The sequence below is a fragment of the Oryx dammah genome, unplaced genomic scaffold (assembly GCF_014754425.2).
Source record: "Oryx dammah isolate SB20612 unplaced genomic scaffold, SCBI_Odam_1.1 HiC_scaffold_1, whole genome shotgun sequence".
NCBI classification, from domain to species: domain Eukaryota; kingdom Metazoa; phylum Chordata; class Mammalia; order Artiodactyla; family Bovidae; genus Oryx; species Oryx dammah.
This window is the reverse complement of record NW_024070185.1, coordinates 29,298,804-29,322,588: the sequence shown is the minus strand read 5'-3', so window position 1 is coordinate 29,322,588 and position 23,785 is coordinate 29,298,804. Positions and strand designations below refer to the sequence as shown.

The 23,785-nt window shown below is 37.7% G+C and overlaps 1 protein-coding gene and 1 long non-coding RNA gene across 11 annotated transcripts in view; both read right to left on the bottom strand.

Moving 5' to 3' along the window:
• Positions 1-23,785, bottom strand: part of LOC120863714 (nuclear factor 1 B-type) — a 257,146-nt gene that overhangs the window by 140,496 nt on the left and 92,865 nt on the right. The gene's annotated exons all lie outside the window — the stretch shown is intronic.
• On the bottom strand, positions 25-22,839 carry LOC120863796. Its single transcript, XR_005721080.1, has 3 exons — positions 22,829-22,839; positions 6,091-6,099; positions 25-2,147 (listed from the first exon to the last, which is right to left on the bottom strand). It is a non-coding gene; the product is annotated as an uncharacterized LOC120863796 (long non-coding RNA).

The following is a 23,785-nucleotide window of genomic DNA, read 5'->3' as shown; positions in this document are numbered from 1 at the left end:
GATTCTGACCCAGGGATCAAACTCACATCTCCTGGGTCTCCTGCATTGGCAGGTGCATTCTTCACCACTAAGCCACCTGGGAAGCCCTACTCCTGGTAGGAATGTACACAACACTTGAAGTACAAAAGTACAGCTAGATCTTGCCAGATGCGTACTGTCTCTGTCTTATTTTTTCTCTCTTAGACTTAAGTCCCAGCTAAAATGCTTTGTTCACAGCTGCCAAATATTGCATAATGAGGTCACTGGATTCTTCTCTTTTAGGGTGTTCCACAATTATAAGCCCAGGTTGAGAGACACAGTAGGCCTGGTATACTATCCTATAATCATTATTGGCAGTGATTATGGTTCCGTAATTCTAAGCTTCAACTGAATCCAACATTGCCTCTGCCGAGAGATAATTCAGAGGTGAAAGATGAATTCCATGATGCTGACAGAGACCGGTGGCACTCATTATACTCATGGTGCTTATTCCCTAAATGCCCAGGCTTTCTAGCTTTAATTATAAGTCCACACACTCAGCAGAGCCACACCAGTAATTTCTACTTTATTTTTTTAAATGCCCATCAAAAAAGAAGAAACGCCAATGTCTCTTTAATGGTGTATTCTGAATACTGTTCTTTCTCCCGTACTCATGTGAAATATATATAAAGGTGCCTATGTACACATATTTCTTGAGTGTTTTTAAGGTAGAAAATTTTCTCATAATCTTGCAGAAAAAAACATATGGGAATTTTTAGCCATTGTTTAATTAGTTATCAAGAGAGTCAGTCACATGGCTGTACAATAGCAGGACACTCTTTAGTGACTGGTGAACCAAAGTTGGTGTGTTCAGAAAATATTCACTATGAATTTACTAATACTTTTAAAACTTGAGCTTCGTTTTTTTCACTTTCAAGTAAGTTTATGGTTTGATACCATTAACTTCTTTTTTTCCTTGAGAGTTCCCAAATTCTGAAATGACAAACTATTCGACAAACAGAGGAATTTAACAAATGTTGATCTATCACCTACTACATGTAGAGACTCTGCTATAACATACAGAAATAGGAGATTAAGACATGTTTTACACAAAACACTAAAAAATAGTTTCAGATTTTTTCTTATATGAGTCATTTCAGGTACATATTGCCAAGTAGATATATTCTGTATCCCCAACTAAAGTACAAATGTCTAAAAATCATACACTTTATGTCTCACTGAGTACACAAAACAGTGAAATACATATAAAACAGATCCCGACACTGGAAAGGAACCTAGTGAGGATAAATGCAATTAGTTACATAAAGCACCAGTGCCTCATATGTTCTATGTGTTTAAATGTTCTATACCCTCTCTTTCATCAGCAGATATCTTCTGGATAAAGAACAATAAATAATGGTAAGGCTAATAGTCAGTGGGCATTTGTTTACTTGTCCAAGAGTGTTCTCAGTACTCTAGGTGGATTTCTTCCTTGCAATAAACACTGTGTGATAGGTATTAATATTATTAGCCCCATTTTCAGGTAAGAAAACTTGCCTCAGGCTATTCTACAAACAACTAAAACAGTCAGGAATTAAACTCAATCAAATCTGACTGCAGAATCCCATATAAATCTGCTAGTTTCTCAAATTAGAAGTGTCACCATCAGACTGAAAGAGAGAGGCCACATAGAGGTTACTCCTCTACAATTACAAGGTTTTTTGGGCAACCTTCCTAATTTTTGACACATAATGTCCCAATTTTCCTGGCAGAAGCCTCACTTGAATGAAGGCTGCTGACTGTAGTGAGTTTATGTTGTGGTTTGGTAATGTGCACAGGCTGGGAGAAGGATGAGACCAGAAAACCCTTTTTGCCCGTGGCAGGCCACAAATTGAGGACTAAGTCGCTGCATGCAGTTGAATGGCAAAGGGCCAGTTCAGCATGAGCAGCTCAGTGCCATGATAACATGTGACCACCAGACACCCTTTTCAAAGTCACTGCCATCTTCACTCCCCACAAACCACCTAATCGCCCACCAAAGTTCCGAGACTTCACCACAGCCTCAAGTAATTCCCCCTCTAAGCCACATCTTGCAAATGACAGCCTGATTTCTCCCCCTGTGCCGTTTTTCCCTTGAATGTTACTTCAGGCTTAGCTGTACTTAACCAGGGTTTGGGGTCTGATCTATTCTGCAGGGAAGAGCCAGCTTCCATTGCCACCTGAAAGAGATCCACCAACCCCGCTCTCACCACATCCTCCTCCTCCTCCTCCTCCTCCTCCTCAGATGAATGAGATTCAAAGAAAAAGTGCAAGGGCAAAATGCTTCTTTGCTTCAGTTTAGGTGGTTAGTTTCAACACAGAGCACAGAATCATCACACTCACAAGGTCAAGCAACACAGGATGATGTCTCCACTTGAAAATACAGCCAGCCACACCCAGGATACAAAATCTAAGACGAAAGATTATTTCCCATCCCCCAAATAGTTTTATTTTCCCCCCAAAGTCACTTTGAATCATCTTTCACATTTTATTCTCTTATTTGTAATCTTATTTTATTTATTTATTTTTAATTTGTAATCATTTTAACAACCTCAAGATAGATCATTTTTAGAACTCAAGGCAAAGTTCTGGCTCATCTTTAAGAGAATAAACTGCTGCTGCTGCTAAGTCGCTTCAGTCGTGTCCGACTCTGTGTGACCCCATAGACAGTAGCCCACCAGTATCCCCATCCCTGGGATTCTCCAGGCAAGAACCCTGGAGTGAGTTGCCATTTCCTTCTCCAATGCATGAAAGTGAAAAGTGAAACTGCTACTAGGTGTTAAATTCAATGGCTGTTTGAATTTTCATTGCAATTGGCACCCATTCCAACATCAAGGTTAAACTGTCAAAGAGAAATAAATTAAACATATTTCTAAATTTGTTAATTCAAGAAAATTTAATTACTCTCACTTCCACTCCAGACAAAACCATAGATGAATTTATGTCTCAGAAACTTTAGTATGAATTAAGATCAGACTTATTCATACTAACTTACTCAAATCCATAAAAACTAACATGGCCTAAACTTATTCTACTGCCTTGCAAGGGTAATATACTAACATTCTCTGGGTAGTTTTACTACCAAAGATTTTTTTAAATAACTGTTCAGAACTACTTTTTATAAAATAGTATAAAATTTCCCCATATTCCCCATATTATGGTCACTCCAATGACCATAATATAAAAATCATTTTGCCAAAAAAGTTTCCTGGAAATTTTCCTCATTTGAGGTGCCTGCGATTACTTTCACAAACTGAAAAAGACTACTCAACATTCTTTGAAGGTGCACAGTATTCTATTTAGGGGAGAAAGTACATATTTCAAAACATGCAAAAATATTCATTATTTTTCAAATAGCTGCAGCATGAAATTTACCTAGACCTGATTCAGCCTATTTTTGTATTTATTTTCAATATGATATGATTTCTGCCCTTATTCCCTACTTGAAACACTCCACCTTTAGGGTGGTAGGGAGAAAATGTCAAAAGTGGAAGAATGAAACTGTATGAAAATAAAAATGCTTTCTGATTTAAAAATATAAGTTTTCTGATAACTTACATGTCAGAACAGACAGGAAAGAAACATTTAATGCTTACTCATAGATTTCTTTCCCACATAATCTGTACAAAATTATGTTATCTGCCTTTTGAAGAATTAGTAGATCATAGACTAATTTTTTTTTTACATAAATAATGAGAAAATGCTGCAGATTATGCTTCAGGCTGTTTTTTACCAAGTTTTGTTTTCTTTTTTTAATAGTTATTCTTACCACTTACTTAAGAATGTTCCTTTCATCATTAAATAATTGTTCATCTCAAATACTAAGCTGGTATTTCTTTAAACAAAGACCATGTTATTACACTGCTGATAACTTTAGGTTTAGAAGAAAAAAAGAATCAAAATTGATCAGCAAATGCAATGACGAGTCCTGACAGACTCAATGTTTATTAGAAGGCAATTGCTAGAGAACGTGGCCTTAATTGTGCATACATATTTTTACTCATTAAGATGAATAACCAATAAAATCCCACACTATGGTGTCCCAGCCTTATAACACATTAATAAAGTTTCTTAAAGGTTCTGGCAGGGGGCCAGCACAGTCCATTAACTCTTTGCAAGTTGTAAAAAGAAGGAAAGTCATTTCAGTCTGTTTTGTGGTTATGAATGAAACAGCAGGCAGCCTGTATGGAAACGTCACTTTGGATATGGTATTGGTAATGGATGCTTTGCTGCTCAATCAGAATAGTGTGGGGAGAAGTTAATGCACCCCACACATCCCAAGCCCTGATGCACTGCAAAGCTAATCTAGTTAAAGGTGGAGGGAAAAGAGCAGAGGACTTCAGGTTCAGAAGATCTGTTTATTCCGCTAGTACGCACTGCATCTGGATAATCGTGCCCACTGTGAAACACAAAATTATAGAATACATTTGAAGTGACGAGGACTGCTTTTCCCTGATTATTCTTTTTCCTAACAAAACGTGCCTTCTGGGGTATCCACTTAGTCAAGTCTGGGCTGTAAATTAGTAAAACATCTTTAAGTTAATGTAAGAGGCAAAATTCTACCTTGTAACTTTCTGTTTGGCACACTTGAATTAAGTCATACAAATCACTGCAATGATTGGTAGCTTGTGTTTGTCTCTGACTTTGCCTAACAATTTGAATTGGAGAGCGATATTCTCCCCAAAGCTTTGCAGGGCCATCTGTTCTCATTTTTCGTGACACTACAAACATTTTCCTTTGGAAAATGGATTCAGTATTTTGCTTCCTTTTCAGAATGAAGAGTGGAAAACTTGAATGAAACTAAATATATAAAAAGGCATCCAAGTTGTACAACTAAAGTTGTAAATGTGGAGGGCATTTAAAACATTTTTCTTCTGGTTAAGATCTCTACCCTTTCATCTGCTCCAGGATCAGGAGAAAAGTTCCTAATTTTTCTTAAAAAAATGTTTTTACAAAAAATAATTTGAAGTATTTACAAGATCGGAAAAAAAAAAAAAAACTAAGAAAAGATTAACAACCTTGAGTTTGAGAACACCAAAAATTTAGAATAGCTTTACGAATTGTTTTTGGCATTTCAATGGTGAAGGAAATACTAAAATATAAGCATACACAAAAACGCACACACACAGTCTTCTTAAATTCCCAACCCAAATATGAATAGCATCATTAGTCAGTTACTTCTGATTGTTAAAACCACAAATTGGCTGTAATGATCTGTCACTTCACATGAGGCCAAAATATAAAATTTCAAGCAGAAGAGGTAATACAGTAAGTACAATAGAAAACATCTTCATTATTTTAATTTTGTTCTGTTTAAAATTTTGCTAGGAAAAAGAAGAAAGAATATTTTAAACTATCACGTGTAAATGTTCTTGAATGAGTCCTTAAAAACTTCCCATTTCAAATTTCATTTATTCAGAGTCAGTTTTGATATGTATCAAGATAGCTGTATCTCTTGTACACTGCAGATTTTCCAGGAAGTTAGTATGTAATGTATTTCTGACTCAGTAAAACTAAAGAAATCCTAGTTAACAGGTTGAAATCGTACTGAAATCATACATCTGCATGTACATGATTATTTTGTCTCTGTTTAGACTAAAAGCAAAATACTTAATAATCATTCCCTAAAGCTTAGAATATTTATAGCATACATATGTGTCTACCATGTTAGGAATCACTCCAACCTGGGAAAAACCCAAAATAAAAACGCAATCTTTCATTTAAAAAAATACTGCACTTAACTTCATGTCCATGATACTGTATTTTTAAAATATGTATTGTCTCTGTTTAATGGCAATATTACCTGTGTTAATTTTTTCAATCTGGAATTAGAATTAATTTTAAAAACTGCATTCAAAAAACAACCTGAATTCAGGTATTAATGGATTTGGGAGATTTCTTAAAAGGAATACACTTCATTCCCTAGAATGCTAGTATGGAACTAAAGAGAAATGTACAGAAACACAATATATGGGCTATAAAGATTTATCTACATTAGTTAATTTAAAAAATAAAATAAAATAATCTTAGTAACTTTAAAATGACATTACTATAAAAAGTAGTGCAAATGGAGAAAAGTTTTGACCACTCCACTGTCTACTTCTAAAAATATTAGGATAATCCCTTAAGGCAAGGAACCAACAAACTGTAATTCAACAGAAGACACAGAGTCCAGAGGCAGGAGCAAAGCAAGGTAAAGGGAGTAGGTGATGAGTGTGAGGTCAGAGGTTTGTTCATTTATAACAGAGATGCTAACCACCCAGCACAGCTGTACTGATGATCTCTCTACCTCTCCTACCAGCCCAGCTTGGGGGCACCCTTCAGGTCAGGCCTCTCCTGGACCCTACAATGAAGTGTGAGTTAAAACATACGGTGGCATGTTATGAAAATGACTAACTTTTTTATGACAATAACATTGCCCTTAAAGGAAAGGAAGTGTGTACTTTGGAAAGATCTTCAACATCAAATAATGAACAAAAGATTAAAATATTTAAAGAACTGTCTGTCAGTTCCCATCAAAGCAATATATCCCTGGGCTTCATAGATAACTGCATTTTAGCTGGTATTAATTAACACTACTGCTGCTGCGCCGCTTCAGTCATGTCCGACTCCGTGCGACCCCATAGACGGCAGCCCACTGGGCTTCTCTGTCCCTGGGATTCTCCAGGCAAGAACACTGGAGTGGGTTGCCATTTCCTTACCACTGCCTAGTGTAAATGCAAATACAGTACCACTTTTTAAAGAAGCGCCGCCACCTCTAGAGGTAGGCGTGTGTGTGTGCGCGCGTGCACTCAGTCGTGTCGGACTTTTTGAGACCCCATGGACTGTAGCCTGCCGCATTCCTCTGTCCATGGAATTTTCCAAGGATACTGGAATGGGTTGCCATTTCCTGCTCTAAGGGATCTTCCCTACCCAGGGATCGAACCCTCATCTCTTACATCTCCTACATTGGCAGATGGATTATTTACCACTAATGCCACCTGGGAAGCCCAGAGGTAGGTAGGTGGGCATTCCTAAAAAATGAACTGTTTCCATGCTGCCGCTGCTGCTGCTGCTGCTGCTAAGTCGCTTCAGTCGTGTCCGACTCTGTGCGACCCCATAGACGGCAGCCCACCAGGCTCCTCCATCCCTGGGACTCTCCACACAAGAACACTGGAGTGGGTGTTTCCATGCTAAAGAGACATAAGTATATAAAATTTCAGAGAGATCCTAGCATACATCTACAAAGAACTTCTAGAACCTGCTTAAATGAACAAATCAAAAGACTCATATTAATAACCACTATACTTCAATTGATGAAAGCAAAACTACTCCAATTCATTTTAAGGTGTGATGAGTCACATAAACCACTCATTGACTTAAATTACTCACATGCTTTTGCTGCTGTTCTGTAAGGTTATATAAATAATTATACCTTCATTTAATTTTTAAGCTGAATCACCTCTTAAAGGACAAAATTAAAAATATTAAAGTAGAGTGCACCTCACAATGTGTTGGTTAAGTATCTCTAGAAAATAAGAATTAAAAAAAAGTCAGAAGGAAACTAACAACTTTAGATGAGTCAATACAAAACATAGGATTTGAAGTTTCAAAGCAAAAATTTCCTTATTAAAACTAAGTGGGTTTCCTACTGATTAATTATGTGAATAATTTAGGAAATCACCTTAAAATATTGTAATTCTTCCAAACAAAAACACATTTCTAAAATGTCTATTCTTATAATATTGCCTATAACACTTGTTTAATAAATGTTTGCTAGATAAATGGACTTAAACTCTGCAATAAAAACAATATCACTCACATTTATAAAGCTTTACAACCTACAAAACACTTTCACATAAGTTTCCTTATCCTAACAACAGTGTTGGTAGTTATTATTAACCCCATTTCATAGATAAGGAAATTAAGGCTCAAAGAGATTGAATGTTTTACCCAAGGTCATAGACCTAATAAATTCACTGCTTAGAGAATAATTAGCTTAAGTTTAGAGAAGTCACTTCCTTCTTCCCTATTCTGTTCTGAGACACACAAACATAACATTCATTGCATGTGAAATATACAAGCAAATATTATATATCAGTCGCTGCATACTTAAATTATTTGCCTATTTCCATTTATACTTTTGTAGACACTGTTTTGAAAAGGTAATATAACATAATTATATCTTCCTTTCAAAAATTTTCTGATAATCCTCTCATTGCCTAGGAAGTTTACACAGCCTAAAGACAGAGCAGAGTCAGGAGACTCATGTCTTAATTATCAACCACCATTAAGTTCATCTTTGATAAGTTACTTATTCACCCCAGCTCTCAGGTTCATCATAAGTCAAATAAGGGATTTATAACAAACACTTTCTAAATTCCTTCTGTCATCCATGCTCCACGTGGTTCTCAAGCTTTAACATGCCTACAAATCATCTGAAGAGTGTGTTCTAACCCAGTTTCAGGCTTATCTTCAGAGATCTGATTATTAAATCAAATCAGAATGGGGCCCATGACTCTGCCCTGCTAAGAAGCCCATGACAGATCAGATGCTGCTGGTTTGGGAACCACACTTTATAAACTATAAACCTGTATTCTTTTTCACATTTTGATTCTCCATCTCTATTTTCTTGGCCCTACTTGTGTTTACACATTTGAAATGTATTCTTATTTTACTCAATATAAAAGTCCTGCTGAGACCTGCTTATTCAGAAGTGCAGTGAGCATAGAAGGAGGCATGCACTGTAAAGATGGTCATCATTCTGGATAATTTAAACTTGAAAAGACACTATTACTTAAAATATGTACATACATTGTGCCTATGCTTGTATGTCCATTAAGAAAATCTGGAAAGAGAAGAAATTTAGGAATGAGTGAAGGACTAAGAGAGAAACAAGGGGAAGAAGGACATTTGCTTTTCATTTTTACTTATATGTGGTATATAATGATTTTCTGTAAATGTATTACTTATTAATTTTTAAAGTAAATAGGTGTGTAAAAATAACTCATGTCAAGCTCATTAATGGGGTTCTTAGTAAAGCAAGAAAAGAAAAATAATGGCTGGCACAATCTTTATTTAATCTCCAAAAACACCAACTAGAACATGTTTCTATAGACTCTGTAGTATATTTGTAATTGAAAAAAAAAAAACAGAAAGTAAAACAAGCAGCTTAAAAAATTTTGTCTCTGGTGTACATTTAATGGTGGTCAATGAAAAATAGAAGTGATAGCACTGAACATCTGCAAATACTAGTTGAAGGCAATTTTATGAATAAATGATTGTTAAAAGTTAACTAACAAGGAAAGATTTGGGTATTTCAGAATTTAAAAATGTCAGAAAACAAATGTGTGAAAAGTTATACTGAAGTGAGAATTTTGCCTATTCTAAATTTATAATGCATTCAGATTCAATTGTAAAGAAAGTAAAAAGTACATCAACAAAAAGTCATAAGAAAAAGAATTAGAAACCATTACTTTAAAAACTATCAGATAAACTTCAAGGATTACTTTCAAGAGTCAGATAAAGATGGACCATTTGTTAATGGAGATTTTCTCTGAATGATGTACTGAGATGGAGTCTAACTTCCTACCTTATATACTTCTACAATACGACAATATTACTACAAAAGCAATTATTCCTCTTGTTATCTAAGCAAAATTTAATAAAGAATTCTCAACCTGCTTGTCCACTTATTTGCATTATAACTTGGATAAATGGCCCAATATCTCAGAGCTCCTTTAATCAATTTGTAAAAGATAAAAAAGTAATCTCTTCCAAGCAGGTCTGAGGTGAGAATTGAGACACTACATGTAAATTCCCAACAGAGTGCCTTGTTCGTGGTGAGTGTGCAATAAATAATAGGTATTATCATTGCTCTTAGTAATGATGATAAAGCTGGTACATTTCCAATTCTATCTGACACAGCAGAATTTCAAGTTAGTCACATATAATATTCAATATGAAGAAAAACACAGATGCTTCCCTGGTGGCTCAGAAGGTAAAGAATCCATCTGTAATGCAGGAGACCTGGGTTTGATCCCTGGGCTGGGAAGATCCCCTGGAGGAGGGCATGGCCACCCACTCCAGCTTCCTTGCCTGGAGAATCCCCAAGAACAGAGGAGCCTGGCAGGCTACAGTCCATGGGGTCACAACGAGTTGAACACGACTGAGCAACTAAGCACAGCATAGCAGTGCATGTTTATAAAAGATAGAATGCCAAAGGTGAGCTGAGAAGCTAAAGGTCAGTGGTCAAGAATTTTTGTTTTTTCATTTTTCTAAAATGAATTTAAATACAAAATAAAACACCTAAATCATTTTAAACTAATGGTCATCTGCAAAAAAAAATGTATATATATATATATAAATTGACAAGCAAGCTGAGGTGATGCCACAGGGAAGGTCTGTATTAACATGGAGGCATCTATTAGTTTATCTACTCTGCTGACCCCTCAAAAAGTCCTGTGAATATGGGGCAGACACAAAAGAACTTCAGGTATGAGAAAGGCCAGAAGCAGGATTCAAGTGGGTGCCACCAAGGTTTATCTGTATCCATTGGTAGGAATGAAGATTCTGTGTATGTGTGTATAGAAAGTTGAGGAGGAGGTAAAATTCCACAAACATAAGTAAATCCCAGAAGAAAGATACTGTATGCTCCAAAGGGTTTACATTACCCTTGCTACAACAGCAAGGTCAAGGCCACATTAACAGTCACTTCAATTCCATCACACTCACGTGACACTACGAACTATGCTGTATTTGCCAAAATTGCTTTTAGAGTCATGCTAAAGAAAGGAAAATTAGTATACTTTCCAGTAAAAAATCTGCATCCAGCAGCCCAGCAACTAAAAGTCATTTATTTCACAAGGAATACTCTGGCCTGTTTGTATAGGACATGATGCTTTACACTACAAACTAAAATAGCTATCCCCATCCATCTTCTAAAATATTGCCATAGCAGCATAAGTAAGTTATGAATAATTTTTGGAAAGTGCTATTGGGCAGAACTCAATAAAATTAAGTGGAAAATATGTGAAATGATTTAATATCTGAATTCTTAAGTATGCTATACTCAAAAGTCATATTCCATGTAGTGAGCTGACCATTTTGATCAACTGCTTTATAATGCCCAAAGGAAAAATAGAATGAATAGTAATTTCCAAACCTTCTGGGCAGTAACTTGGCACAGGTTACATCTTTTACATATATTATATGCAACCCACACTAATTCCTATTTAAAGTAGACAGAATCTAAATTAGATTGCCTTACAAATTATTTCTGGAGTGTGCATGAACAACCAAAAGATTAAGATATAAATTATCTAATTACTTAATAACGTTGGGAGATAGAAGAAAAAGATACAAACTAAGCAAAGTCTAAATTTACATTATTTTGGAAGACTCATAAAATCCTGCTCTGAGTGGTCATGTTGCTAATTATTTTATTTGAGATAGATAAAACAAATAGGAGGGTCATTCTGAGAGAAGAGAAAATCAGAGTAAGAAAATAAAATATTTATGGGCAGTGAGGGGGTGCAACAATGTAAGTCATTAGATCCTGCTGTGAGTGAGTGAGTGAGTCCAAGTCGCTCAGTCCTGTCTGACTCTTTGAGACTACTTTGCCAATAAACTGTATTTTCTTTTTCTTTTTTAATTTTTGGGCTGCACAACGATGTATGAAGGATCTTAGTTCCTGGACCAGGGATCGAACCCATGCCTCGTATGAGAAGTGTGGAGCCTTAATCATTGGATCACCAGGGAAGTTCCCTAAACTGTACTTTCTGAAGCAGACGTAGTCTCCTCTGTAATTGCTGAGAGTTCTTCTATTACTTTGTGGCACTCACAGCATTTTTAAGAAGAAAACAAAGATTGCTGAACCTAACAAAGGAATAAGAATAATGAGGTGTGAACAACAAGGCAGCATTTGGAAGGAATACATTTTCCCGAAGGAAAAATACCAAAGGAACAGGCCAGTTGTCCAGGAAATACAGACAAACATGATCACCATATTCAAGCCAAATATACAATGAAATATTTTTTAAAATTTACAATTGTTTTGTTTCCATGATACATTCAAGAATCTGATTCCAAATTACAAACTCCAAACTGTGTTTCTGATTTTTTCTGTGTTTCTGGCTTTTCCTAAACTACCATAAATGTTTTTCCTCAAGCAGCACCTGATAAAACCCAGATTCTACCCACTGGCATTTTATCCAAGCCAGCAGATCTTCGAAAAGGCTCCTGAAAAAGATTTTTCATATATTAATCCGAGACTCTGAAGGTCCTGGGCAAGCACAAGTATTATAGAACTCTGAGTTGGACTCCTGGCCACCAGAGAGACCAATCACTATCCATGTCCCTCAGCTAGTCCACAGAGATCCCTTCATTTCTATATTTGATTTTGGTATTTAGTTTATTAGAGATTTTACCGAGGGCCACAAGAGGCTATTGCTACTGCCCAGAGTTGGTCAAGTGTTTGACATCTGAAGTGCATGATCCCTTTTTCCCCATGAGTCTGAAGTAGAAAAGTATCTCTTTCAATACACTGATCTTATCATAGCTGATGATATCTTTCTATTAGCCTGTAGTCTCATAAGTTCAGGCACTTTCAGTTATTGATCTACCAGCCACTGCCATCATCAAGACACTTATTAAGTACTTGTTTGTTTACATTGCTCTTGGAGGCACAATACCGAGTGATTGTTTTTTAAAGAAACACTTTCTATCCTCTAAGGAACCTAAAACCCTTCCTCTCTTAGTCTATTACTACCTCTAACGAGAGACCATTAAATTACCGCCTCAGTCTCCAACTACAAAAACATTTCTTAAGTGCTCAGTTCAGTTCAGTCGCTCAGTCGTGTCCGATTCTTTGCGACCCCATGAACCGCAGCACGCCAGGCCTCCCTGTCCATCACCAACTCCCGGAGTCCACCTAAACCAATGTCCATCAAATCAGTGATGCCATCCAACCATCTCATCCTCTGTTGTCCCCTTCCCCTCCTGCCTTCAATCTTTCCCAGCATCAGGGTCTTCTCCACTGAGTCAGCTCTTCGCATGAGGTGGCCAAAGTATTGGAGTTTCAGCTTCAACATCAGTCCTTCCAATGAACACCCAGGATTGATCTCCTTTAGGATGGACTGGTTGGATCTCCTTGCAGTCCAAGGTACTCTCAAGAGTTTTCTCCAACACCACAGTTCAAAAGCATCAATTCTTTGGCACTCAGCTTTCTTTATAGTCCAACGCTCACATTCATACATGACCACTGGAAAAACAATAGCATCTTAAGTGCTAGTTCTTCATTAAAAGGTGGCTAATGAAAGAGGAGAGTGAAAAAGTTGGCTTAAAGCTCAACATTCAGAAAACGACAATCATGGGATCTGGTCCCATCACTTCATGGGAAGTAGATGGGGAAACAGTGGAAACAGTGTCAGACTTTATTTTTGGGGGCTTCACAGTTAGAACTGGACATGGAACAACAGACTGGTTCCAAATAGGAAAAGGAGTACATCAAGGCTGTATATTGTCACCCTGCTTATTTAACTTCTATGCAGAGTACATTATGAGAAACACTGGACTGGAAGAAGCACAAGCTGGAATCAAGATTGCCGGGAGAAATATCAATAACCTCAGATATGCAGATGACACCACCCTTATGGCAGAAAGTGAAGAGGAACTCAAAAACCTCTTGATGAAAGTGAAAGAGGAGAGTGAAAAAGTTGGCTTAAAGCTCAACATTCATAAAGCTAAGATCATGGCATCCAGTCCCATCACTTCATGGGAACTAGATTGGGAAATAGTGGAAACAGTGTCAGACTTTATTTTGGGGGGCTCCAAAATCACTGAGGATGGTGATTGCACCCATGAAATTAAAAAGTTATGACCAACCTAGATAGCATATTCAAAAGCAGAGACATTACTTTGCCGACTAAGGTCCGTCTAGTCAAGGCTATGGTTTTTCCTGTGGTCATGTATGGATGTGAGAGTTGGACTATGAAGAAAGCTGAGTGCCAAAGAATTGATGCTTTTGAACTGTGGTGTTGGAGAAGACTCTTAAGATTCCCTTGGACTGCAAGGAGGTCTAACCAGTCCATTCTGAAGGAGATCAGTCCTGGGTGTTCATTTGAAGGACTGATACTAAAGGTGAAACTCCACTACTTTGGCCACCTCATGCGAAGAGTTGACTCATTGGAAAAGACTCTGATGCTGGGAGGGATTGAGGGCAGGAGGAGAAGGGGACGTCAGAGGATGAGATGGCTGGATGGCATCACCGACTCGATGGACGTGAGTCTGAGTGAACTCCAGGAGTTGGTGATGGACAGGGAGGCCTGGCATGCTGCAATTCATGGGATCGCAAAGAGTCGGACACAACTGAGCGACTGAACTGAACTGAACTGAATAAAACTCAGGTAGATAAACCAGTTTGGAAGAAATTTTGATTTTTAGCCTTTTTTCACCCCTAAGATGTTACATCTGATGGAGTTTTGTAAGACCTGTTATTTCCACTCTGCCACATTTAAAGGCTTTTTCATTTTTTAAAACATTTTATATTTAGGACTATCAACATTTTCAATAAGAATAGCAAATCTAAGGGCCAAATAATGATATCATTTATCATCTTGATATAAACATTACTATTTATTATCTATATATAAATTTAGGTTGTTGGACAGATGGGCAGAACTATATTGTGTCCTGAGAAATTTTAATATAGAGTCATTTTGTGGCACTAGGTTAAAGAAAAGTTTGAATTGAAAAGATTTTTCCAAATAAGATGTAATTTAGGGTTACAATGTCAAAACTATAAACCTCAAATTAAACTTACTAACTATTTTGGTTTGCAGACTCATTTACTCAAAATCACAGACAACTCTACATTTGTTGCAAGAGAATGAACTCAAGGCGGGATCTTATTCATTCACGTTATTCCTGTTTTATGTCTTATGGAGGAGGCATGTTTGCTGGGGTTTGTTTTGTTTTGTTTCTTTTACTAAATGGCGAGTAATGTTACAGAGATAAATGTAACTGCCTACCAACACCCCAGGGCAGAATTCAAGAAGAAAGCTTAAGTAAATCACACTACATTTGACAACATTTAAATGGCAACCCACTCCAGTATTCTTGCCTGGAGAACTCCATGGACAGAGGAGCTGGTGGGCTTCAGTCCATGGAGTCACAAAGGGTGGGACACGACTGAGTGACTTTCACTCTTTGATGAGATTTAAGAAATTCAGGGTTCTTCAGATGACAAGAAAATGGCATGTTCTTGTTTATATGGTGGAATTAAAGCTATGGTGAATAAAACAACACATCAAACATTCTCCTAGAAGCCAATATTTTGACTTGCTATGTCAGCATCTACCCTGTGACTCCGAAGGCCAAGCTTCCATGCCTGGGACCTGGAGCAACTTCCCCAGGAGAGGATGCATCTGCACATCAGCTACTTCATCTCCAGCCCTGAGAGAGCATCAGAGCAGCCGCCCTCCTCTGTGGTGAACACTAATATCAGCATGCCATGCCTTCTTCACAGTGAGTGCAGGAATACCCACCTCGCCCCCAGCAGCCTGGGGTCTGCTGGGCTCATGAGCCTCCTTTCCAGGTGGCGAGAAGGCAGAGTCAGGGAATAAGATCCCCTGACATCTCTCCACCCAGGATTACCAAACACATGTTCTAAATTTTTCTCATTAATTATTACTGATAATAATGACCATGTAGGTCCATTGCAAAGTCTTACACCACAAAGAGAACACAGTCCTTTCTAATTAGTACATGCATCAAGGTAAACGCACCTCTCTGAAGCTGTCGTAAAGCCCTTGTTGTGGTTCTCAGGCTCAGAGAGAGATGCTTCGATTCTGCTTCATGCATTGGAGTAGTGGAAAGATTAGCATTTCCAAGTACTAAGAATCTGTGGCAGGGGGACAATTAAGAGGTAGATTATTCTGCGTAAGGGGTCTTCCTTCCTACCAAACCTAGAGTTCTAGGGAAATCGGAAGCCCTGCTTCCGGGAGCCTTGGTTTCTTCTTGCTGTCACTCTGGATGCTAGGCTCACAGTGCCCTGGCCAGTGGACCACCGCCGACAGATCTCACATCTCAGGTGCCCGTTACCCCCACACCCTCAACACTAACAAATCTCAGCCCTCCCCTTACTCCCTCCTCTTCTTCTGGCCCCTCTCCCAGCTCTTCACTCTTCCCTAAGAAACCCTCATTTCCTTTCCAGAAAACTTCCTTCATCAAAGTGTCACTTCCTCGTTTTTGCCCCATATCATTATTAAAACTCAGGCAGGTCCAGATGATTTTCTACCACTCAGAGCTCCTGCTCTTCATCCAGTGAAACCTAGCTCTGCTCTTTCCCCCGATCTCCCCAACAAAAACACACACCCCATCCCTGTCTTCCTTCCTGGCCCTCTCTGTACCTCCCAGGGACAGTTTTCTGCTCTGAACTAGATTTTATCCTGCCTATAGCCTATCTAGCTTCCTCCCAAGTCTATGAGCTTTTCTATGACCATAATTCACAGCAAGTTGCTAAATTTTGTGTGCCCGGGTCAAGTCAAATATTGACACAATCAGAAATTCTTCTGCCCTCCTGATTCAAGCTTCCGATTGATATCCTCACATTTCACTTGAAATCCAGAATCTTCTCCCTTGTAACCTGGCTACTATCCTATATCTCAAAGTGACTTTGAAATCCCAAAGTTTGAAATCTCCTATTCCTTGAATAATATTTCAAACCAGTGTTAGACACTCAGTACTGATCATATGCTAAAGTGTGTTAGTTGCTCAGTCGTGTCCAACTCTTTGTGATCCCATGGACTGTAGCCTGCCAGGGTCCTCTGTCCATGGGGTTCTCCAGGCAGGAATTCTGGAGTGGATAGCCATTTCCTTCTCTAGGGGATCTTCCCAACCCAGGGACTGAACTTGGGTCCCCTGCATTGATGGCAGATTCTTTATCATCTGAGCCAGGAAGGAAGCCCAATTGTAAGCTAGGTACTATGTAAAGATGCATTATCATACCCAGGCCTCACAATAACCCGATGAGATATTAATAGATTAGACTGAAACATTTATGATTTCAGATATTCAACTGGTTTTCACCTATAGAACTGTTATTAGGTATTTATATGTGCAAAATTATTGGCCTCATTTCACAGTGGGACAAACTGAGGCTCAAGGAGACAAAATAATTTCCCCAATGTCACACAACTAAGACCTCAGAGCTCAGGTCTCACTACCACACTGTCTCTGGAGCATGTCTCACATCCAGCTTTGCAGACCTGGCCTTATCTGCAGATCTTTTCTTAGGCAAAGCTAATTTTTCCCTCCATTAGTTCCTTTAACAGCCAGACTAAGACCCATTTCCTTCCTTGAAGTTTTCCTAACAAATCCGGAACCAAGCTAATCCCAGTCTCCCTTGAATCCATGAGACAGGAACATGAACTCACCCACTTACGCCCTCTACCCCTCTCCTCATTCTTTACCAATGGGCTGTTTCTTCTCAAACTAAACATCATAGTTGACAAGGACAAGAAACCTTAAAAGGGATCCCCTTTCCCCTCCCGTGCCACTATCTGCTCACGCATAAAGTGAAGGTGTTAGGAAGGACTAGCAGTCCTCAAATTGGCTTCTAGATGAAACAATGAAAACGAAAAAACTGAATTTAATTTAAAAGTGAAGTGCCAGTATATAAAATAGATCAAGGTGAGCCTGATTTAGAGGGGGAGGCATAAAAAGACCACCTACTTAGCATCACCCACTATCTTTTCCTCCATAAACACAAATGACTACAAGCTTGGATTGAAACTGGAGGAAGCAAGCTGCCAAGTCTCTTTGACCGTTGGATCCATCTTTCCAATGCTCTGAAGAAGCCCTTCTCAAGCTGAGCTGTACTAAATCAGTACAAAACAGGGCATGCATGCATGCTCAGTGTCTAAGCCATATCCTGTTCTTTTTGCGACCCCCTGGACTGTAGCTTACTGGGCTCCTTTGTCCGTGGGATTTTCCAGGCAAGAACACTGGGAGTGCATCGCCATTTCCTTCTCCAGGGATCTTCCCAACCTAGGGATCAAGCCTGTATCTTCTGCACTGGCAGGCAGGTTCTTTACCACTGAGTAACCAGAGAAGCCCAAACAGGACATAAGCAGTACTAAAGCCCTTTGGATATCGCAAAGACTTCCTCCCATGTCAGCTGCTCCCAGTCTCTCATTTTTCCCAAACATTTTCTACATTCCACTATTGTTAACTTTCAAGAACACTGCTTGGAGCCCATAACTCTCTTGTTCAGACAACTGCAGTAGATCCCTATTACCTGCCGTGGAAGGCAGAATTCTAAGTTGGTCCCTTAAATGTCCTGCCTGTTGGTCTACACACTCTGCGTAGTCTCAGGACTGTGAATGTGAGAGATTTTAATTTCAAGATTAGATTATATGACACAACTGACCTTAAATTACGGAAGTAATTCAGGTGAACCTGATGTAGTCACTATGAGCTCTTTAAAAGTAGAACATTTTCTCTAGTTTGTCTCAGAAGGTAAAATCAGAGAGATTCAAAGCAGAAGACAGCATTAATGTGCCATTGGTGGCCTAAACATGGAGACAGCCACATGGTAAGGACAGGGGACAGACCCCTGAGAGCCCACAAAGAAATCCAGACCTCAGTCCTCCACCCATAAGCAGCTCAATTCTGCCATTCATAAGAATGAACTTGAAAATAGATTTTTCCTCTGAACCTCCAGAGCAGACCTCACCCCAGTGGACTCCTTGACTTCAGTCTTACAATAAGCATCATAGAGAATGTAGCCACACTGCGCTGGACTTCGGACCAATGAAAGTGCATACTAATAAATGTGTGTTGCTGTAAATTGGTGGTAATCTGTTACACAGCACAAGAATCATGAATAAAGTCACTGAATAAAGTCACTTCATGCAGTGTTCAGGGTCCTCAATGGCCACTTTCTAAATTCTAGGTTCAGCTCCCCTGACACAAAGTCAGACACTTCAAGACCCAGGGAGCTAAACCACTGTGTTTTTGCCCATGCTACTGCCCCAAGTCTGTCCTTCTCTTTATCCACAGCACTTGGGAACCAGTACGCCATGCAGACCAGATCAAATGCCATTTTCATCCTAGAACTTTTCCTAGTCTGCGGACTCAGCATTAATCCTGAATTTCTGCTGCCCCCTCAGAATATTACTTATAGCTCTATCTTGTCAGTTACACAGCTATCCAGAGGCTCAGAGGATTAACTCTCAGAGGAGTTAGGCACTATGCCTGGATCATAGAGCCGCAGAGTAGGGACTTGACCACAAAACTCTTCTCTTCTTAACAGAAGCCAGGCTGCACTTTGGGTACTTTGAGCAGCAGAGTGGATCTCAGAGCTAACTACTTTAACTGGGCCCTCCACTTTCTAATAACTGACTACACTAGATGTCAGTTCAAACTTGTGATACTAATTAATTTTTATGTTGCATTACTTCTCTGAATGGCAATCTATTTGCAATAATTCTAGAATGCATAACTCCCACCCACAGTTCCCAGAAGAAACACATTTAGATATGAACACTGTTAAAAATTAGCATTCCAGAATTTTTTTCTTAATTTTAGGACATTTATTTACAAAAATGTAACCATTCATTATTTAATAATTACACTGACTTCTTTTGTACTTTGAGTACTTTCCCTGTTGTACAATTCCATGGGAGAGAGAAATCAAAAAGGAAAATTTTGAAAAATTATGTTGGACCTCACTGTTTAAAGAAAAGAAAAAAATGAAGAAGCTGTTAAAGGTATAGATTAGAGCCAATCTAATTTCAGTGAAATGGAAAAACAGAGAAACTTTCCTATCAGTTCTAGCTCAATTCCTCTACACCGCCACCTGATAAGGAGATGGTGGTGCCTATGATTGATAGGGGCTTCCCTGGAGGCTAAGAGGGCAACTGTAGCAGTAGGAACCCACCTGGTCCCACAGCTCTAGCTGTGGCTTCCTTCCCAGGCACCCTGCATTCCATCAGCCCCTCAACTACACTCCAGTTTGCCAAGAAGCCACCAATGAGTGTTCTGTATACCTTCTAGGATTTTGTCCTTCTAGTAAATAGGCTTCTACCTAACCCATCAACAATTTAAAAAATACTCAAAGACACAAGCTCATAATAAAATGAAACCCAAAAAGTCCCTTGTTAAATCCAACCTCATCCCTTATAAACAACTTTTTATTGAGTAAACTTTCTGACATACTCAGAAGGCCATATTCAAAAAGCATAAAGTGGAAAACAAGCTATAAAAACTATACCACACTGAACAATTATATGCCAACAAACTGGACAATCTAGAGAAAAATGGATAATTATTAGAAACATACAGCTTACCAAGACTAAATCAGGAAGAAGGAGAAAATCTGAACAGACCAAGGAGATTAAATCAGCAAAGAATCTCCCAGTGAAGAAAGGACCAGGACCAGACGGCTTCCTTGGTGAATTTTACCAAACATTTAAAGAAGAATGAAGAATTATTCTCAAACTCTTCCAAAAAACGGAAGAGTCAAGAACACTCTTAAACTTCTTTTATGAGGCCAGCATTATCCCAATACTAAAATCAGTAAGTATAGGCCACTATTCCTGATGAATATAGATGCAAAAATTCTAAATAAACTAGCAAACCAAATATGGCAGCATGTTAAAAGCATCATTCACCATGTGCAAGTGAGATATATTCTTGGAATGCAAGGATGATTCAATATATGCAAATAAATCAATGTGATACATCACATTCATAAAATGAAAGAAGCATATGATCATCTCAACTGATGCATAAAAAGTATTTGACAAATTTCAACATCCATTTATGTGAAAAGCTCTTAATAAATTAGGTATAGCAAGAACATGTCTCAACATAAAAAAGGCCATACATGACAATCTTGAAGCTAATGTCATACTCATTGAGGAAAGATAGAAAGTTTTTCCTCCAAGATCAGGAGCAAGACAAGGAGGCCCACTCTCACCACACATATTCAACATATTAATAATACTAGAAGTCCTAGCTAATCAGGCAAGGAAAAAAAAAAGGTATCAAAATTGGAAAGAAAGAAGTAAAACTGTCTCTATTTGCAGATGACATGATTTTATATTAATACACAGAAAATCCTAAAAAAGTCAATAAACAAACAAAAAGCTGTTAGATCTAACCAGTGAATTCAGCAGAGTTGCAAGATACAAAATTGGTAGCATTTCTATGCACTAATAATGAATTTTCTAAAAAAGAAATAAAGAAATCAATACCATTTACAATCCCATCAAAAATAATAAAATACTTATGAATAAATGTAACTAAGGAGTTGAAAGATTTCTATTCCAAAAACTATAAGACACTGATGAAATGAATCGTAGTAGACATAAATACATGGAAAGGTATCTCATGTTCATGGACAGGAAAAACTAATATTGTTAAGATGTCAATACCACCAAAATCATCTAGAGGATTAATGCAATCCTTATCAAGCTTCCAAAGGTATTTTTTTTTTAACAGAAGTAGCAAAACCACCAGTGAAATTTATAAGGAACCACAAAAGACCCTAAATAGCAAAAGAATCCTGAGAAAGAAGATCAAAGCAGGAAGCATCACACATCATGATTTCAAGCTATACTATAAAACTGTAGTCATCAAAACAGGAAGTTACTGGCATAAAAAAGAGACAAATAGATCAGTGGAAGAAAATCGAGAACCCAGATATAACCCCAAGCATATGTAGTTAACTAATATTTGACAAGAAGGCCAAGAACACTCAATAGAAAAAAAAAAAATAGTCTTTTCAATGAGTCATGCTAAGGGGTAGTAGGGGAGGAAAGGATTGGGAGATTGGAGTTAGCAGATACCAATATTATATATAGAATGAATAAACAAGGTCCTACTGCATAGCACAGAGAACTATATTCAATATCCTATGATAAACCATAATGGAAAAGCATACAAAAAAGGGTGTACACATATGTATAACCAAATCATTTTCCTGTACAGCAGAAACTAACACAACATTGTAAATCAACTGTACATCAGTAAAAAATTTTTTAAAGGTAAGTGGTACTGAGATAATTTGCTCTTCACATGTAAAAAAAATGAAACTGGCCCCATATTTTATACTACTTTCCAAAATCAACTTGAATTAAAGACAATGTAAGGCCTGAAACAATGAAACTCCTAGAAGAAAACACAGAAACAAAGCTCCCTGACATGGCTCTTGGTAATGATTTTTGGATATGATATTTAAAACACAAACAACAAAATCAAAAATAAACAAATGGGACTACATCAAACTAAAAAGCTGCATAACAAAAGAAATCATCAACAAAGTAAAAATCATATATGTGATAAGGGGTTAATACCTAAAACATATAAAGAACTCAGGTTTTAGATTAATATACAAAACAATTCAGCAGCAAAAACAAAAAACAATTTAAAAATGGACAAAGGAACTGAATAGATATTTCTTCAAAGAAGATGCATGAAAGGCCAACAGGTATATAAAAATATACTTATCACTAGTTGTTAGGAAAATGAAAATTAAAACCACAATGAAGTATCAATCACCTCATCACTGTAAAAAAGACCATCATCAAAAAGACAAGAGATAACAAATGTTGGTGTGGAAGTGGAAAAAAGGGAATACATCCAAAGGTAAGGAAAACACTAGATAGAGAAGAACAAATACTGTATGACCTCACTTGTATGTAGGATCTAAACAAACAAACTTACAGAAAAAGAAATCACACTTGTGGTTACCAGAGGCCGAAGGTGGAGAGTGGGAGAACTGGAGGCTGGTGGTCAAAAGATACAAACTTCCAGTTACAAGGTAAGTAAGTAGCAGGGATGTAACATACAACATTGTGACTACAGCTAACCCAGCTATATGATATATAGGGAAGTTGCTAGGAGAGTAAATCCTAAGAGTTCTTAATCACAGGGAAAATATTTCTTTCCTTTTTTCTTTATTTTACCTATATAAGAAGACAGGTGTTAGCTGAAACTATTGTGGTAATCATTTCACAATATAAATGTATACAGTGATGTATGTCAATTATTTTTCAAAACTGGGGTTGGGGGGGAAAGCCACACTAGCATTTTCTGAGACCTCTGCTCCACTGATAGCACAGCTGTTTTCTGGCCGCCACATCATACCTCCATATGGAGACCCTATTTCGCTAATCATGGAACACTATGACCTCACCACTAAAAATAAACAGCTAAGAACCATGGAAAGTAACTGGAAGTGAAAGAGTCCTGAACAAAAATCAGCTTTATATGATCTCAGTTTAATCATCTGCCCTGTCTTGCTCTTTTCCAGAATGATATATTTTCCATTATCATATTTTCTTTACCACTAATGTAGGTATATAGTTGCTTCCCTTCAAGGATATTAAGTGGTTTTTTAATTGTATAAATTCTCCTCTGAGAGCACTTTTTATATATGACCTGTAGGGTTTGTTTATTTGAATGCATTTGATTTGGATATTAAGAATTCAAATCCTAAGGAATTCTATGAGAAAATGAATAAATATAAATTCTGTTCTCAAGAGGCCAGAGATTCTCCAGTACTGGATTCATCCTTATACTATATTCTTCCTCAAGTAAAGGGCACTTTATATGATGTATTTGAAAGCAATAAACTGAACTTGGGATGGAACAAAGTGATGGATTGTGTCTGGGGTTTTTGTGGTTTAATGGCTTTGGGTTTATGAGGAAATTTTGTTTTACGAAAACAACATGAAAAGGCTGTCATTGTTTATGATATTAAAGTCTAATGTAAAAAAAAAGTAACGTTTTCCAGCTTAAT